The sequence below is a fragment of the Pteropus alecto genome, unplaced genomic scaffold, assembly GCF_000325575.1.
Source record: "Pteropus alecto unplaced genomic scaffold, ASM32557v1 scaffold398, whole genome shotgun sequence".
Classification (NCBI taxonomy): Eukaryota; Metazoa; Chordata; class Mammalia; order Chiroptera; family Pteropodidae; genus Pteropus; species Pteropus alecto.
Genome location: NW_006442497.1, coordinates 6,383,772 through 6,401,788, shown reverse-complemented (window position 1 = coordinate 6,401,788; position 18,017 = coordinate 6,383,772).

Sequence of the window (18,017 nt, the reverse complement as noted above, 5' to 3'; positions counted from 1 at the left end):
GAAGCTGAATCAAGACCACCTTGTCTAACCTCAACCCTCTATACCTGTGTAAATTGCATCCAGAAAGAGAAAGTGACTGCTATGGTCAAACAACTGGTTTGTGACAGATGTGAGCAGAATACCCAGGACTCCCGGGGTCCATTTGATATTCTATTTGTTGCTCCAAACAGCTGCATCTTTCTGTTTTTCTTTTATCTCATTCCCTGCCTTCCTTCCTCCCCCTTCTTTCTAACTCTAGGAAATACAGGTAAGCTCCTGAGAGCTCCCAGAACAAGAAAAGCCATGTGCTTGTGATGTGAAGAGTTTGCAAGTGGCAAGAACTGCAGCCCAGAAACAGCCATCTGAAGCCCCTATGGACTCCCTGCCCCAAATTGTCCCAACAGAGATCCACACCTCCCTTCTCCTGTGGTACGCAGCACTGGAGGGGTCATTCTGACTTGCAAAGTGAAAATTGGTTGTTTGGTAATGACTCACACCAGGAGCCACTGAATCCCAACTGTCAGTTACTGACATTATTACAAATAGCAACTTTTCTGCTGCAAATGAAGCTGCAAATGAAATATTGGTTTCCAGCGGAGGGCCTCCAACCGTGTGTGAATTGTTTGCAGGCATGCGCACTGCAATGTTGGCCCTTTCCTACTCATTTATTTTTCTTGTCTTTGCATAGGTCATGGTTGATACCAGGGAGCCTCATGGAACTCACCGCTACAGACCAAAATCACAGAAACTCCAGCTTTTGCTGTCCCTTTGCTGTATGGTGCATCTATTATGATGATAGAATCTGAAAATGCCTGAACTGAAAGGAAGCCCAGCAATCACCTCATGCCCCACTCTTTTATTTTGCAGGTGATAAAATTGAGACCCAGATAAATTAGGGTCTTGGCGTTTAGCAACAAAGTTAGGAAGCAACCTAATTTAGAAAGCAGGGAGAGGGTGGAAGGAGGAACTAATATTTATTGAATTCCTACTATATGCCAGGCTTAACACTTGCAATCTCATTTAATTTTCAAGTAGGGCCTTTTAAAAAGGGAGAGCACTGGAGCTGTACACAGATGAAGAACTTGAGCAATATCCCACAGTGCAAAGAGGAATAACCAGCAAGAAGAAGGCTGCATGATTTCCTTCCAAAGCCCCAGCTAGCCAGTTCTTTGTCCCACAACCTGGTGAAATCTTGAAAGTGTGCTCTAACAGATCTGTAAGCACTCAGAAGTGGAAAAGGAAAAGCTTCCCCAAGCCTCTTCCAGCCCTGTTCAGCAACTGCTTCTGCTTTCTTGCTCTGAGTTCTCCTCCACACATACTCAGCCCACAAATGCGTATTTCCTGCAAGTGCTATATAGACTGTCTTCTTGAGATTCCTTGTACTTGTGACCACCAACTTGGTGGTGCAACTCAACTCAAATTCACAATTATAAATGCTTTACTTGATGCTTCACCAGAAAGCTATACTGCTAAAGGAGGTGAGATAGTCACTTGGGTTTACTAAATAGGAAATTAGTCTGAAGCCATTATTGTGGATTGGGTCTACCCCGGGTCCTTTTCAAAAACATGAGGAATACTGTGTCAGGATTTTAATTTCTGCCTCTACTTTTAATTTCTGCAAATGCGATTCCTGGTTCATAAAAACATTCTTGTTTTTAAGCATCTTGACTCTTTGTATTCATGATTCAGTATTAATTTTGCTATTCTAGTCATAATTACTTGGCAATTTTTGACCTATCTACATGTGTTTAGTATGTGTACAGTTTGTCAGAATCAACCCAGTGCAAGCCAGCTGCATGGCCATAGCTGTCTCTTCTTCTGTCTGGATGCAATTTACAAAGGTGTAAATATTTGTTTATGTGATTATTTTGATAGCTTTGATAACGTCTGGCTCCTCCATTAAAATATAGGCTGGGATGATGTCAAATTCGTTCAACATTATAGTCCAAGCCTGGCATATGATAGATGCTCAGTAAACACTTGTATGAACAAATGAATGAGAGAATCAATGAAATAATAATTTAGTTGTCATCTGCCAAAACTAGACGATGAGAAAAGTTTAAATTTTGTGATCATTTTAGAATGCTGAATAAAATGCGTAGAATAAAAAAAACTATTTGTTCTTTAATTCCATATTCGTATTTTTTAAAGTTATATACCAGACATTGTGGTTTAGTGGAAGGAGCATTGGAGATCAGGGTTCCAACTCAGCACTGCTATTTTGGGTGCTCTATAAAAGCTGCTTCACTTCACAGACCCACAGTTTCTCCACTTGTAAATCAAGGGTGTTGGAGTTAATGAGCTCCTTATTCCCTTCTAGCCTGAAACTCTTTGAATTTTATGAGAACCTATGAACCATATCAGATCAAGAGAATATCTGTATGCCGTAATTTCCTCAGACACAACAGTAAATACACTTTGTTTCTAAGCTGTACTGCCAGATTCATGTGAAAAGGAAAAAGAACACAGAGCCTTACTTATGACTAAGCTTCTTGCTATTGACTTTTTGTTATTGGGCATGTTTCTTCCCTTAATCTTCATCCATTGCCATGGAGGGCAGGAAACATCTATTCCCCCACAATGTGTTGCCATGAACAGCTGGTCCTGGATTAACCACCCCTCAGACATTTCTAGGTTTTTCTAGGGAGCTTGGTGGAGTCGGAATGTTGTTACTAGCTTGACCCATTGACCCCTTTACCTTTTCTGTACAGGTAGAGAAAATGACTGAGTGAGAATGGGAATTGTTCAAGAGTTAGAATACTGTTTCTCAAAGTATCTTTCAGGAAATGTTTTCCACTAAAATACTCCATCAAAATGTTTACCATTGTCAACAAAGTCTGGGAAATGCTGTCTGAAAGAGCCACTGCCTACAAATGCACAACACACTCTGCATATTTTAGTGTCTGAGTATTGATGCAATAAACAAATCTTCTAAACTTTATTTAATCCTGTTTCCTAAATATATTTGATCACAGAAGCCTCTTTTTTCCTTATCACCCTTATTTACAGCTCATAAAACTCTTCTCGTCACATATGTATAGGAAACATTGAGATCCTAAAGGAAGGGCAATGGCCAATGCTAACCCAGGGCTAATTTGCAAAGAAGATGAAGTTTGCTTAAAATGCACTCCTATTTCTCTTTCTGGACTCTTCTCATCTCCCCAGGTTCAGAGGAGAGCTTTTTCTGTTGCTCTCTTTCAACATCAAAACATCAGATTCTGCTCCCCACTGGTTCATTTCATCCAAATGAAGTTTAGATTAGAGACTGTACTTGTTAACTCATGTTGTAGTCACAGATCTGAGCAAAGGCTTTGATCATCCTCTAGGTGAATGCAGCATCAAGGGAAATTCAAGTACCTATTTGTGAAAAATGCTGCTAAAGAAGAGAAAGGTAGTATCAAGCCAAAGTAAAAACCTTTATCTGAAAATGATATATTTTAGAATTGAGGACAAATTATTAGGAAATAATTTAGCATTTTCAATAAAGTACAAGTCATTATTTCTCTGACACATAATAAAAATATTCTTAAGGAGAGAATGCCTAAATGAAAAGACAGCAGGGTGAGATAAAAAAGGAGATAGGAGAATATGGCAATAAAGCTAATACTTTAACGGCAGTTGAGGAAAAATAGAACTGATCCTGTAGAAAATAAGCACATAAGGAACAAAGGGAGAAAATAGGAGAAGTTCCCCAAGAATATAGAGGAAATGGGGAAAATTTCCAATTAGCAAAATAATAAAAATGAGAACAGAAAATGTAAGTCAGCATACAGATAATTATTGTTCTTGAAGTAGAAAATAGGACAATTTAACTAGAAATGATAATCAAAGATATAGTAGAAGAAAATCTTTCTGAGATGAGAAAAACGTGTATACATAGTGAAAGATTCACTGCACAGTAAAAATGTATATGCCTTATTTTTTAAAAACTAGAATTATATAAATTCTAGTGTTTTATCACCATAATTTTTATATGTAAAATAATAATATATTGTCTGATCTTAGATAGAACCACTTGTTAATATTTTGGTGTACCCTTGTGGACTTTGTTTTTTTTGTTTTTTTTGTTTTTGTTTTTTTTTTTTTTCATAGCTTATATGGCTAATTAGTATTTTGAATATAATTTTGAAAATAATGTTCTTCTAAAGCGATAAAGATAAAGGTTTATTTCTTCTTGGGTCATTGAAAGAGGATCAGTGTTTTCTTGAGGACCAGCATGGTGGTGGTGGCTGCCATGGAAGTTAGAGTGAGAGAAACTTGAAAGATAAGTGGATTCAGGACTCAAGTCCTTGGAGCTACCCCACCTTACTCTAGGTATTTCTTTCCAAAGGTAAACTTTAAAATTTTGGATTTTGTTTTAGAAAATACTGATCCACAACCATTGATCAGTTTTGTTTATAAAAGAGAAGAAAAGCACAGTGTAGTGGATTACTTGACCAGTCGTAAGACTAAATTCTTTGTAGGCAACTTTTGGAATGTCAGTATCCAGACTGTGCATTTCCTTGGATATCTTTAGGAAAAGCACTGACATCTCTATGTGTGGAGTGGTTCAGAAATCTACCTATCTTAAGATAGGAGGAAGGACAGAATGAACTATAAAGACGCTTTTCTGTTCTGCTCGCTAGTGTCTCCATGGTGCCACTGGATCCACTTTTAGACATTTATTCTAGTGTTTTATTGCCATAATTAACATTGTTGTGTGGAATTAACAAGCATGTAGGAAACCAGGGGAGAGAGAACTTAGGTACTAATGAGCATATCAATTATAATAATGATAAACTTACTGTCATTCCAACCACTGATTGTCACATCACTCAGCTGTTGATTACAAATGAGCAGAAGGAAGAAAAAATCTCCTATAATCCTACCACCCATTTAATTATCATTAACTTTTAGATGTATGTCCTTTGAAGTCTTATGATGTCCATATTTTAGACATGAGTTTGATCATATGCTATAGTTTAAATTGTACATACTTATTATTTAAAATTCCACCTATTTTTTTCTGATATGAAATGGAGTAGATACTCATTGCAGACAGTTTTGGAAAGCACAAAAGTATAATGAAGGAAATTTTAGAAACATCCAAATTTTCATCATTTAGACATAACATTGTTAACATTTGGTGTAAGTCCTATAGCATTAAAAACTCTGTATTGCCTTTCTTGACTATAGAATTTTTATAAACATATTATAAAAATCTAAACAAAACAAAAATGTAGAAAGTAGAAAATGAAGTCCTTGCCTTCAAATCCTCCACAAAATGACCACTGATAAGATTTTTTTATCCATTCTTCCAGACTTTTTCTAAGCATATACACATATATACATATATATTTATTTTTTTGTAATATTGGATTATAGACTATGTTTTTCCTTCTGTATTCTTTTTGCATTTAGCAACCTGATATGGCAACGATATTATTTATTTTAAAAAGTCTCTAATTGCTTGGTATTTAGGTTTCTTCTCATTTTTCTACTAACAAACTTTCAAGGAATATCCTTGTACTGTGTCTTTTCACACTTGTATAAGTATCTCTGTAGAAACCATAGGGTCAAAAGGCTCATAGTTTAATAATGTTGAAAAATGTACATTTTAAATCTTAAAATATATTGCTTTCAAATGAGATGTTCCAGTCCCACTCTCACAAACAATGTATGATATTGGATATTTTCAATATCTTACTATTTAAAAACCTGATAACTGAAAAACCTCAGTGTTGTAGACCTACCTTATCTGGGAGGGATACATGCCAAGACCCCCAGTGGATGCCTGAAACCATGGATAGTACCAAACTCTATATATACTATGTTTTTTCCTATGTATACCTATGACAGTTTAATTTATAAATTAAGCACAGTGAGAGATTAACAACGATAACTAATAATAAACTAGAACAACCATAACAATATACTGCAATAAAAGTTATATGAATGTGATCTCTCTCTCAAAATATCTAATTGTATTGTACTTATCCTTCTTCTTGTCGTGATGATATGAGATAATAAAATGCTAAATCTACTCCTGAATCTGTGTAACCATTTCTTACTTGCCGTAAATGGCTTAGTGTCACTCATTTCAGGGGATCCTTTGCTGAATAAAGTATTTGTATAGGCTCAATGCTTTCTATTGCAACACATTGCCATCTATTGGAACACGTTTTCTGTTTGTGTCTTCCACCCACAAATTTAACGACTTTTCCATCTTAACTAAGCACTTATCATGCACCATGGCCATAACTTTTTCAATTTGAGGTGCAACAGGAAAACTAGCATAAATTTATTTTTCCTTCACAATTTCATGGGTAGAAAATTTGTTCCATAGAGTTTTGCAATCTCAGCATACAAATTTACTCTTTGCTTGTTGAGAACTTTCACCTTTTCACTTAGGAAGTACCTTATGGCTTATCTTTAGCATATCCAGATTACCAGCATCACTATTCTTGCATTTGAGGCTGTTATTAAGTAAAATAAGATTTCCTTGAACAGAAGCACTGTGATACCTTGATAGTGGATCTGATAACTGAGAAGGCTACTAAGCGACTAATGAATGAGAAGTGTATACAGCATTGATACATTGGGCAAAGGGATGATTCACATCCTGGGTGGCATGGAGCGGGACAGAGTGAGAATTCATCTGAGAATAGAGCGCAATTTAAAATTTATGAATTATTTATTTCTGGAATTTTCCACGTAATATTTTTTTGGACTGTAATTGAGGGCAAGTAATTGAAAACTTGGAATGTGAAACCGTGGATAAGGGGAGACTACTGTATTATTTTAATTTGCATTTATTTCATGATTGGTGAAGCTTCATATCTTTTTATGCTTATGATCATTTTCACTTATTCTGTAAATTGCTGTTCTTACACTTTTCTCATTTTCTTTTGGGCTATTTCTTGTTTCTTACTTATTTGTACGAAGGGTTTATATATTACAAATATCAACCTCAGTATAAGTTTTAAATTAACAGAAATATTGCACTCAAGTTCCTGTACAAGGAAAATATCGGCATATTGCTTTATGAAGAACTTTTTTTTGTAGTGAAAAATAGAGAATTTTTTTATGTAGTAGCTCTGGTGTAATGTGCCAAATGTGTAAATAGTTTAACTGTTACTAACAAATGGTATAAGAAAACAATACCAGATATCTTTAAAATGATCAACAAACTTTCAAGAATTGTGAGGTGGATAATATGGCATGAGAAAACTTATTTCCTGGATAAATGTTTCCAAGAATGATGATACTTTCTGAAGAAAGCACTGCACAGCCAAAATTTCCTGCAGGCTACAGGATCCTCCTGAACATAAAGTAAGAACTAAATTCCTAATGTAGGAACCAAACCAAATAAGGAAATACTTTTGAGTTCCTTTTATATTGTAACAAGAATAGTGATGAGAGGAAGGGATAGACCCTAACACCCTTCCCCCAACTTGTGCCCATGTTGAAGCAAGGACCAGACCTTGTTTTTCTCTTAGATGCAAACCTAGAGCTTCTAATAAAGAGTAAATATATTGGAAAAGAAATAAATGCATTTCTACCTAGTTTCATGTAGATGAACTGACCCACGGCATCACATTGGTTGTCTGCCAAGATTGTTTCCAATCCTATAGGAGCATCCTTGAGGTGCATGGAAAATTCCCTCCAGTGCTGGCAATAGGTTTGATTGACAAACCTAGAGTACTGTAACTTATACTTTCTCTTTTACTTTTTCTTCTCTTTCTCCTTCTCCTTCTTCTCCTTCTTTGTCTCCTTCTTCTCCTTCTTCCTTTTTTTTTTTTCTATCTTAATAAGTATTTCAATGAGAAAGTTAGAAACTGTTCAGGGGCTGCTACCTTGAAGCCATTTAGTTTTTTTGAGAGGCAGAGAAAATTAAGCTTACATATGTGTGCCTGTGTGTGTGTGTGTGTGTCTGTGCACACTTTTAATCAAAGCATGATATATATTCAGAAAAGTGCACAACTATACAAATTGATTTTCACAAACTACACACAGTAATGTAACCAGCACCTGAACAGAAACAGTACTCCAGAAATTGACCTTGCGCCCCACTTTTTGGACTTCTAACACTACAGATTAGCCTTGCCTGTTTTCGACTTGTATATAAATAAAATTGTGTATATATATGTGTGTGTGTGTGTGTACACACACACATATATATAAATATATTTGTTGTTGTTGTTGTTCTGGTCTTCACTCAACATTAAGTTTATGAGACACATCTATATTGTTGCATATAACTGTAGTTTGTTCATTCTCATTGCTGTTTGGTAGTACATTGTATGAATATATCACTATTTATCCACTCTATTGTTGCTGGACATTTGGTAAGTTTCTAATTATGGGCTATTATTATAAATAGTGCCTTTGTGAACATTCTACAACATGTCTTTTGATGGTCACATATGTATGCATAGGAGTAAAATTACACAGTCATAAGATCTGCACATATTTATCTTTAGTAGATGATGCCAAAGGATTTTTCAAAGTGGTGTTACCATTTTACATTACCACTGGCAGTGTATAAGGGCTCCAGTTTCTCCCTATTCTTGCCAAGATTTGGTATTTTTTGTCTTTTTTGTGTTAGCATTCCTGGTGGGTGTGTGATAGTGTCTCAGGGTTGCTTCAATCTGCATTTCTTCCATAATTAACAAAATTTTAAAAACTAACAGAAAATGTTTTGGCCACTAGATATTCTTTTAATGAACTATATGTTTAAACCTTTTGCCCTAGAAATCATATTTTAAACAGAAGTATCTTTCTACATAGTTCTCTGCCCTTTAGGAAGAGTTTACACTCCGTAAACCATCCTCACAACAATCAAATCATATGGGAGAAGGTTAACATATCCATTTTACAGATGAGAAAAGTGAGGTACAGCAAATGTAGATGACTTACCTAGGCCTTTATTCTTGGTAAGTTAACCCAGGTCTTCTGGTGTTCATTAAATTAACTCATATATTTTACCATATTTCTAGTCATGGTCACCAACAATTATTATGGAGCATCAACTATATTGCCAGGGTTTGTGGTAGATCTAAGAGGGTTGAATGATAAGTAATGTATAGCTTGCACCTCAAGGAAAGACCTTGTGAATACCACTTACTGGTTGTATAGGTTGTCTAAATTCATGATCAAAGTATGTGATAAAATGGACATAGTACCTCATGCACTAACATGTCATACTTGGATAGAGCCATCTCAGAAAATTAAGGAAACATAGTGGAGTGAGAGATGTCCCCAAATCTCTCCCCTTGAAACAACAATAAGCTAAACATATGAAACAACAAAAAACACCCAAACTGCACACTAGCACATATTAGCGTGGAATCTGCACATAAGAGCTATGACAGATCAGAACCCCAGGTGTTGGGCGGTGGACTGGGAGAGATAAAGAAGCTCTCTCACAGCCACCAGGGCTACCTGTAGTCGGGGAGAGGAGAAGGTGTGGCAAGTTCCCTGAACAGCCCTGCCTGGGAGAGTTGTGAGTTCCACGCATCCAGAGGCAGGGCCAAATCATCAGGGCAGAAAGCAGAGAAGCGGGATGGCAGAAAAACAACAGTTGATTTTTAGCAGGTGTGTTTACAAAACTGAAGCTGAGCTGCTGCCCCCATCCCCCAACCCAGAGGGCTCCTCCCCCTGATACCCTCCAAGACCGAACACTGTGGAGCCCCAGGGGAATCTGAGCAAACACTACCAAATTGTTGCTGACACTGATAGGGACCGAAACTGAGGGTAGCAAGTGTGATTAAATATCTATCAGAAAATAAAAAGGCATTTTTAAGGCTTTATATAAAGCAGGGATCCAAGAGGCTTAAACGCCACCTACTGGAAACTAAAAGAATAGCACCTTCTTTGCAACAGGCTAAAAAGAAACCTTTATGTAATAAATCTTCTTTCTGGAAAAAAAGTAGAATATATTTCCATTAATGCCCAAGCAGAGAAATAGTCCATTAAATGCCATGAACAACCAAGGTTACAAGGCATCTCAGAAAGAAAGAGAAAAATTTCCAGAAAATAAGCTTATAGACATAGAAATATGCAACTTAAATGACAGAGAATTCAATATGGTACTTCTGAAAAAATTCAGTGCATTACAAAATGAGTCATACCAATAATTTCAGGAAGTGAAAAAACACCTAGATGAGCAGAGCAAGGAGACTGAATCCCTCAAAAAGAACCAAATAGAACTTCTGGAGATGAAGGACACACTGCAAGAGTTGAAAAATGAAATAGCAAGCTTGAGAAATAGAGTCGACCAAAAGGAGGAAAGGATCAGTGATATAGAAGACAGAAATCTAGAAATAAATTAGAAGAAAGAAGAGAGAAATTGAAGAATGAAAAATAATGAAAGAGAAATTCAAGAACAAGCTGATACCATCGAGAGAGAAAAACATAAGAATAATGGGCATTATTGAAGGCGAGGAAAAGGAGCAGGGACTAGAAAGCATTTTCAGATAAATAGTTGACGAGAATTCCCCAAATCTAAGGAATAAGCTGGAGCTTGGAATTCAAGAAGTCAACAGAACACCCAATTACCTCAACCCAAAAAGGCCTTCACCAAGACACATTGTATTAAAATTATCAAAAATCAAGGATGAAGACAAAATTATCAGGGCATCCAGGGAGAAGAAAATGGTAACTTATAAAGGAAAACCCATTAGATTATCCTTGGACTTTTTTTTACAGGCAAGAAAAGAGTGGAATCACGTATTCAAACTATTAAGTGAAAAGAACTGCCAGCCTAGAATAATGTATCCAGCTAAGCTCTCCTTTCGATATGAAGGAGAAATTAAGACCTTACCAGAAATACAAAAATTGAGGAAATTCTCCACTACAAGGCCTGCACTACAGGAAATACTGAAAGGGGTCAGCTCATCTAAAACAAAACGACAAAACAAAACATAATTAGGAGTAAAGTGACTATCAGGCAAATAGAAGCAGAAGAGTGCAACCTTTACTAAGAACAGGGAATTATAAGCTTAAATAATAAGAGAACTGCTGTAGCAAGATAGTAATGAACTCTGTGTTTTCTTTTTCTTTTTTGTAAAATGAAGGTAATTACATTCTTAATTCATAGAGTTGTCAGCATGAGTCAATGAGTTAATACATGAAAATGCTCAATAGAGTGCCTGGCATATGGTAAGCACTATACATTATATATGTCAATAAGTATTAACTAAAAATTTGTTATTATACCCTGGGTTCTACGAGAAGAGTGCCCATGTGATTCTTGGATGAAATTCTCAGAGTATCAGGATCATCAATTCATCTGTCACCTATTTCCTTATCCTCTTATTTCTACTATTCCCTCCCAGCACCTCTACATCTCTCCTCTCAGGTCAACTTTTAATTTTGTCCTCCATTCCTTTAGGTACTGGGAGTATTACAAATTTTAACAAGACATTCCAAAAGATGTAATACTTTACCTCAGTATCTCCAGAACCTGTATTACTATCGACCTCTGGGAGATGATTTAAAGCAGTAAACACATAAAGCCCTGCATTACTTTGAGTCACCTTGTGAAAAACTTATAACCCTTTTATTTCTACTCCAGTCTTCTTAGGACACCGAAGAGGACATCTCTGTGTGGTACAAACCTGTCTTTAGTGCGTGTCTAACAATTGCTACTCCTACTTTTTTTTTTTTTTTTTTTTTTAACAGAGACAACAGGTCCAACCTAAAATCCTGGACCAGGAAACAATATCTCAATGATATCTAATATAAGTATTTTGTATATGTGTAGTTTTCTTCATTTTATATTGATAATGGTTTCCATTTATAATATTGTACCACATGGGTGACTGTAGCAGAAAGATTCACTGCTTTATTTAAGCTAAATATGTGAGCTGATTTAAATAAAATGATTAAACATATTATGATATGGCCAAAAATTATGTGGATGCGAAAAGCACTGATTTAATCTGAAGAAGTATATCTTTAATGCTGACTGATCAGCCTCTATGGTCAACCCAGCGGACAACCAGGAACTCCATTCTGTATGAGAAATGAAAACTTGGTTGAAGAATTAAATAGACTTTGTGTTGAGTGGTTTCTCCACTTATTTTCTACTTAACCTTGAACAAATTATTAACCCTTTTAATTTCAGTTTTATTATTTGTTAATTGAGAATAATTCCTACTCTCTGATTAAATTAGACAAAACATGTAACACATGTAATTTAATGTCTGCCACACAGTAGGTATTCAGTAAATGCAGTCATTTTATTATAGTACCACATCATGTGGGTGACTATCTTTCCTACCTACTGTTCCCTATTCTTTAAATCCTAATCTCAGTTTTCAAAGACCTCAGCTCTGGGTTCCAGCACAGCTAAGGGCACTTAAATGCAACTCTCATCTGATAAATAGTAGGTGCTCAGTAAGAGTGTTTTAATTGATTAGTTGATTAATTGATTAGGAGACCTCTGGTAGAGTTGTGGTTGAAATCCCTGGTTGGGGGGGGGGCACATTAGCACATGTTTATTAGTTTGCTCTAAAAAAAGTCTTTAATATTCTAGGAAGAGGCACATAACAGGATATTCTGCCTAGATGAACTTCTGTTTTGTCTTTTCCTTTATTTAAAACAGAAGGGTTTTGATGTGGTAGTGGAACTTAAGTCTATAGAATGAAGATAGGAGATCTGGTCTACTTTGTGATGGTCCCTCCATTTTGTCCTTTTTGAATTTCCCAATTAAAATTAACCACTCTTCTGCATTTAGCCATAGACTTCCATTGTCACTCTGTTGCTGAACATAAAGGAGGGGTGGTATTTATTTAAACTGTTCATGTTTTTATTGATGAATGAATTCCTACTCCATTACACAGGGATGGAAAGTATAGGAAATATATACCATAGCTTTTCTCTATTCTCTCAGTCTTCATTATGAGAGAAAGAGGAATAATTATCTGATTAGTGAATTTGGAAGAAGAAACCCAGCATACTTAGCTCAGGCCCTTTTCTCTTCTCCTTTAAAACCAGCCCATCTGCCAGAAGCACACATTCTCTGCCTCTTCATGCTTTAAGCTTATGAGACAGGCCTCTGTGGGGAAGACCTATGGTTGACAACCTGTGCCCCTGATCGAAAGTATTTGTACTTAATTAGGAGAGGAAATATTAAGATCATTGTAGACATACATAGAAGCATTTTCTTTCAGCCCAGGCAACTAGACTTGGAGTACTCTTTATCTTAAAGGAGGACTGTCAGAGCAGAAACAGAACAGAACCAAATTTTTGACTTTAAGATTTCCAAAGCCAGAATTCAGGATGTAATACCAATAGATTTAGAAGAATATGCAAAACAGTTTTTCCTAGTCCCAGACTAGATAAAGATGCTGTGGGTTGGAACCAAACAGAGGAGCTGAGCCACTAATAAGGAACTGTCCATCCTATGCCCAAGTGAGCTCCATCTGTCTTCAGAACCAGAGTGACATGCAAGAGTTGAGTCACCACCTGAAGATCTTCTCTTCCTATTCAAATGAGACTGAACATCCCGTATGCCAAAGAGCTGCAAGAATCTTTATCTCTTTGCCATTCAGTGAGTAATTTTTACAGATAGCTGCCAGAACACTGACTGTTGATTAAGACTGATGTCTGGCTGCATTTTGACATTCTGTAAAACCCTCCTCGACCTTGCCATGGCACAATCCTCCTAGAATGACCCAGGACTCTTGGAATCTCTGAGATGGAGATGATGGTGGTTTAGACAAATAAAAAAAAAATGATGGTGGTTTAGAAGCAAAACCCTATATTCTTAGTTAAAATGGGACTGAATTGGACCAATTTTAGATTCACCCTCTACCCATTCCAGAAATAAAATATTTACCACACCATTTTATACTCCTTGTAACCCTTGTATCACCTAATGCAAAGGAATTGTGCAGTTAGAAGACCTCAGGAGAATACGTCTTTGTTAGATTTAATAGAGTTTATTTGAAATTTAATGATGCTCTGCCTATCTTGTCAATGGACCACACCTCAGTACTGATCATGTTTCTGACACTTCTTAAATCAACTCTGACCAAGGCTTGAAGCAATAGATGTCTCTGATCTTTGGTTTCAAGTACTGAGTGAGATTCTTTTGTTAGGAAATACAATTTTAAAAAAAAAGAAGAAGAAGAAACCAACCTTTAGAAATCATTCTGAAACATAGCAGGTGTACTGACAGGTCATGGAGAGGTTGATAGTCACAAACATGTCAAAATAGCACAATAATTAAGTTACTAAGAACTCTGACTTTGAAATTTGACAGATATAGGTTATGTTACTTGCTGCCTAGAAGACCTTAAATAATTTAATAACATCTCTACCCCTCAGTATTTCATCTGTGCAATGGGGATAATACAGTTTGTATGCCAAAGAGTTGTAAAATTCAATGAGATGATGTCTGTAAAGGGCTTAGAAAAGCCTCTAGCACCGAAAAAAGTAATCAGTATAAAGTAATTACATTTTGGATAGCTAAGTCACAATATAACTTTTTAAACCAAACCAGTTGAGGCTGTAAGTGTCTACTTGCTAGAAAGCTAGGAGAATTGTCAACCACTAAGTCATGTGTCTTCCTTATGGAGGCTAAGAGAAAGAGGGTGGTAAGCAGTTGGAAGATTGCCCTATGAGTCAGAATCTCAAAGTACCAGTCCAGGCTACCCCCTTTCATAGCACAGCAAGTCTGGGTCATGCCTGAGCAGCTCTGGACAGAAGCAGCCAGCGTTCACTGTGTTGGAACCACTGCCATCTTGGAAAGCCTAATAGATGAGATGGCATAGTCCTGGCACTTCACTGGGAAGAGATCAGTGACCTGTGACTGAGAGCGAGCTTGTGGAAGGCAGGAGACTGCAGAAAAAGCTTGAGTAATTTCAGTCTCATTAACATCATATGCTACAGCCATCTAGGCTTGGTCAGCTGGAGAGGACTCCTAGGTTATTGACACCATGGAGACTTTTTAAGAAGTTATTTCCCTGCTGTTCAGTGATCACCACTCTATGGAAAAACTTCCACAAAATGACACCCATTATCTTCCTCAGTTAAGAGTAGGCAGTCATTTACGTGCTGAAATTTGAGATATACTGCAAGGATTCCCCAATCTCCAGACCTTTAATTTCCCCCCAATTCCTTACCATCCAGCCACTGTATCTGTTTCTATCTATTTTATATACCCAACAATTCTGTAACTACTTTGAGGGAAAGGATAAAAATAGGGACATAGCTCCCAGAGTTCACAGTTAAATAAGCTTCTTTATTATTTCTTTATCCAGGAGTAGTATATCCCTAATCTCCTTTCTTTATGAATCTTTTGTCTCTCTCAAGCATTTTTGCTCTTTTATTTATTAAAAAAATAATTTCTTAGTACATCCTATATGCTAGGTCCTATGCTAGATGCTGGAGATATAGTTGTGACCAAGACAGATGGGGTTCCTGCACTCATGGACTGTATATTCCAGTGCAGGGAGAGTGAAACATGTATTTAGTGTATAAATAAAATCAGTTTAGAATGTGAGAGGCAGTGTGGAGCAGTGGATCTCTAGGCCAAGACAGCTGAGGTTAAATTTTTGGTAGTTCGTTAGTTGGGTGACCTTGGATAAGTAACTTAACCATTACAGAATGGCTCCTGATTTGTGAAGTGAGGATTCTAACAGGATGCCTCCTTTATGAAGCATTTGGACTGAGAATTAAAAGGTGACATAGGGGCAGCCATGTGAAGAACTTAAAGATGAACATTTTAACAGAAAGTACAAATATCTTATGATGGAAATAAGCTTAAAGGATTCTAGTTACCAAAAGAAGACCCACGTATCTGGTATATACTGAGAAAGGGTAAAGGTGATAAAGGATGGGATTGGACAAGTAGGCAAGAACCAGATCATGATGACATAAGCCATGTTGAGAGCTCTGGATTTTATTCTAATTAATTGGGTTTTAACCACTGCGAGGAGTTCTTTCTCTTCACCTGGCTACTCATCTTCAAAAAAGAACCCACTGAAATCTTATTTGTATTTTAAAATCAATTCTAATATCATTTTCTCTACGAAGTCTTTATTCTCATACTTGCCAGAAAAATCAGTTCTCACCTCCTTGGCACTTCAATCATCGTGTATATTAGTTTTATATGTGTTTGTTTCCTTTCTTCATTGTGAGTGCTTGAGGTCAGGGATTGAGTCCCATTCATTTAGAATCTCCTAGTAAAGTGTGTCACTAAAGCATGATATATATCTTTGAATGAATGGGTGGATGAGTAAATGAATGAATATATGAATGAATTAGTGAATGAATGACATTTGCTTGGGTTTTTTAGTCAAATTTTCTCATTGAAAATCTGGACCGAGAGAGAATGATATATAGCCTAGGTAGATTTCACTTGGAGGAAAAAAAAGATCCTGAAAGCAACAGGGAGAACGGGAGGATGGAAAACAGAGGAGGATTGAAATGGAACTCCATGTACTTTGATGGAGGCCACACTTCTTTTTCTCAGTTCTAACCCTAGCTATAATTATGTGAACTCGGGCAATTATTCAACAAAAATAACTCAGTAAAAATCACAATGCTCCATTTATCCAAAAGTTAGACTTCTGATAACCCCAATCTCTTTACCTTGGACAAAACAAAACAAAACAGAAACCCCATATAAAAACAAAAACATATAAACAAAGAACCCCCACCTCACCCCCCAAAAAATAAGCTAAAGGAAAACAACCTTAGCCTAAAGAAGTGACTATGAAACACGTGACCTCAGGGCAAGATTGCTATCAGGCAACAGCCTATTTTTTTTTCTTGGCTTCTTCCCTTCCTTCCTCTCCTCTGTCCTTCTTCACCAAATATTTATTGAGTACTTACTACGTGTCAGACACAGGACTGCTGCTGGGGCTAAAACAATAAACAGGATAGACATGTCTCTGTTCTCAGGGAACTTTCTCCTTCCCTCCTACTTATTGCCTTCATGCCCTCCTCCTGACCTGTCCTCTTTTCTTGCAAGCATCTCTTACCTATTATACTAAAAAATGGCAACAGATTCTGAAATCAAATTTTTGGATTCAATTCCTGACTCTTCCAATTACTAATTTATCTTTTCCAAATTTTGAAAGCTCTAAGTCAGGGATGTCCAATCCCCAGGCTGTAAACCAGCCTGGGGGTTGGACTGGTCCATGGCCTCTTAGAAACTGGGGCCGCACAGCAGGAGATGAGTGGTGGGAAGAGCAAGCAAAGCTTTATCTGTATTTGGAGCCACTCCTCAGCACTAGCATCACCACCTCAGATCATCAGGCATTAGATTCTCATAGGAGCACAGTCCCTGGTACCAAAAAGTTTGAGATCTGCTGCTCTAAATTAAAATCCCCCCCAGATATAAAAAGCCATTAGGAAAGCATAAAAGAGGAAAACAATGCAGGAGGACTGAAAACCTAGGCTGAAGTCTTGGCTCTGGCATTTCCATCCATATACGCTCGGGCAGGTCACATGACTCCTCTGGCCCATGGCCTCTCCCTCAGTAGTCCACTTTATTTGCAGTCTCACTTTCCACGGTTTCACTTTCCATGGTTTCAGTTACCTGAGGGCAATCGTGGTCCAAAAAATATTAAATGGGAAATTTCAGAAATAAACAATTGATAAGTTTCAAATTGCATGCTGTTTTGAGTACTATGTCTTGCCTTGTCACACCTGAGATGTGACTATCCTTGTCCAGGATATCCACATTGTAAACTCTCCCCGCCCATTAGCCATTCAGTAGCTGTCTTAGTTATCAGGTCTGTTATTGTGATTATCATAGCACTTGTGATGAAGTAACTTTACTTTACTTAACAATGACCCCAAAGCATGAGAGTAGTTTAAACTTTATCATAGGTATTATGTATAGGAAAAAACACAGTACATATTTAGGGTTCAGTACTATCTGTGGTTTCAGGCATCCACTGGGGGTCTTGGAATGTATCCCCTGCTGATAAGGGATGACTACTATATTGTCCTTTACAACATTTTATGTCTCTGGGGAGCCCACTTAAAAGTGATAAGTCAGCTAATAATCCTGCCTCGAGTGCTGTGGTATTTGGTGC